Source organism: Grammomys surdaster, unplaced genomic scaffold, assembly GCF_004785775.1.
Source record: "Grammomys surdaster isolate TR1022 unplaced genomic scaffold, NIH_TR_1.0 196, whole genome shotgun sequence".
Classification (NCBI taxonomy): domain Eukaryota; kingdom Metazoa; phylum Chordata; class Mammalia; order Rodentia; family Muridae; genus Grammomys; species Grammomys surdaster.
The window spans coordinates 2,570,465-2,573,151 of record NW_021604641.1 but is presented as its reverse complement, the minus strand read 5'-3'; positions in this window follow the sequence as shown (position 1 = coordinate 2,573,151).

The window sequence follows — 2,687 nt, the reverse complement described above, 5'->3', positions numbered from 1 at the left end:
TTGTTGCTTTTTGAAAAATAGGCTTATAATATAAACATTTCAACACAGAATTTGTCTCCATTGTCTATTAAGCAAATCATCAAAGTAGTAGGGAACCTAGTCTTTGTCTTGTGGGCACATGTGAATGAGTTCAAGTGTATTCAGAAGCTGAGTGGTTTCTATCCCTTTCAGTTAGGAGAATATTTTCAGACTTTCATAGAAAATTTTTTCTGTGAGTGTGTGGGTGTCTATTTAATTTATCTGACTACAAATACTTTCTCTTTTTACAACAGAAAGAAAACCCAGCCACATGTTTGAGGTGACATTTTCTCAAACTTTAGAAAGTAGAATTGTTGAGGGAAAATGTCCAGCAAAAGGCTATCTGTGTCAGATAACAACAGAGCAGTTTAAAAGAACAAGCTGCACCAAATGATAGGCTGGAAGGGGGGGAAAAAGGAACAAGCAAGAGATAATGACATACTACAGAGCAGAGGGGACTGGGACAGAGGCTGAGCACCTCGTTAAGAATGCAGGTGCAACACCTTCAGTGAATGCAAGGTCAAAGCCAGAATTGTCACTTGGGACCCCAATTTCAGGAAACAAATCATATGTGGCCTAGGTGTTGTCATGAAAGGTTGTTGCTTGCTCTCAGATTATTTTTTTGTTTCTATTCTTTGATTGTCAAGAATGTACCAAACAAGAACAAACCAAGCGAAAGTTTGTGCAATATCTTTAGATATGAGTCTGAATCTAGCATTTTCAAGAGGTTAATCAAAAAAGTGAAGACTTGTAAAAGTGACAGACTCCTTCTCCATGAAATATACTTGCTACTGTAAGCAGTTTGAAAAAGGAGACATTAAGTGAGACTGGGCATGTCCTTTCTCTTCCTCCCTTATATCTTTTATGGGTAAATATTTAGGTCATTTGCAAAGAAGAGCTACTCAAATTTCTAAGATCTGCTCTGAAGCTAGAAACCTCAGCTATTAATCCCACATATAGCCAGAGTACATTAACACTTAAAACGACAGACTAGTTCTCAGACTATATCATGTCAACTCCTTAAAATGGATGTACCAATGACAAAACCTTCAAATTTATACCCCAAATTGGCTATGATAAGTTAATACTTAAAATACAAAAAACAAACACAAAAATCCAGTAATGCTGAACTATTTTGTACCTGGAGGTTGACTGGTTACAGACTCATTGGAGTATCTTATCTCCAAACTGTGATTTGGAGGTTCTGCCTTCTCCCTTCTATGGCTCTGTCCTCTGAGGTTCTCAGAGACAAAGGAGAATAGAAACTTCTGTGTCGGCCCACTACAGGCCAGACCTCCCAAGAGCTCACACTGTTTTCACATCTAATTCACCAGAATTCAGCCCCGTGCTTCAATCTAAGAACCAGGAAAACTGAAATGTAACCAGGCTATGCCAAGCAGAAAGAAACAGTTTAGAGAACAAATAATTAGTATGCTGCTGGGAACTTAGCTGAGGAATTACAGAACAAAAGTTGGCATATCTTCTATGGGAGGTCATAGTTTGCCTTAACATTTATTTTCCCATTCTCTCTTAAAGATCAGACATTATGTTCCCAATTCCATATACATTGGTGTCTCCAACTGTGAAAGGAATATACTTCCTTTTTTCCTAGAAACTGAGTGTGCTTTTCATATTTGGTTTGGACAGTGAGATGCAAATTTGACCTCCTTCTGGCAGACACTTAAAGAGCTATTGAAGTTTTTGCCCCTGCTCCTTTTTCTGTGCTATGAGAACAACTTGTCCCAAACAGTCTAGTCCTTCAACCTGTATTCTTGAATAAGACCTATAGATCAGAGCCAAGTAGGGCTGAGTAAATGGGTCTGGACTTGCAGCAACAGCAGCTAGACAACTTTCTTCATGTAACAAGAGTGAGAAGTTTATGCTTATTAAAATTTACAGATGTTTTGAAGCTATTTCTTGTATGCATCAACAAACTGATTAACATGCTCATCTTGGAATAGGAATAATTTAAGATTATAGTTGGATCAGATCTGTTGAATCAGAGAGATATAGAATCTTTTTTCTTGGAACAGACTCATTATTGACAATTAGTACAATTTGAGGTATCCATACCCCTCTCTCCACAGTGTCAGTGCTTAGTGATCCTAGTCCTGTACTAGCAGAGTATAGCAAAGGAACTGGGAGACAGGAATGATTAAAGTCAGTTTTCCATACTAGTATTTACTAGTAAAACAATATAAAATGTTGATAAGTTGGTACTTGACATCAAAGTTTTAAGCATATAGAACCTTGAATAGTTATTTTTAAAAATATTGCATTGGTTTGTTTACTTTGTATGTGTATGGACATGAAGATGCCATGATGCAAATGTGGAGGTCAGAGAACTACTTGTGGAAGCTGGCTTTCTTTTAACCATGTGCATCCTAAGGTTTGAACTCATGGCATCTAGCTTGATGACATGAACCTTTACCTGGTGAGTAAAGGACCCCAAATTATTATGTATTAATAGAAGACAAAGGATAGAGCTGGTCTTAGAACCAGTGAACAAGTAAGAGTACTAGACACTGATGCATGGGAATGAGCCGTATACAGTTGGTTGGGTCAATACATTAAAAATGCTATATAGAATCCTGAAAGAGTACCTTGTCCAAAGCTTCCCTGGTCAACATTGTTGACAGACTTCTGAAAGACGATTGGGCTGCTTTAAA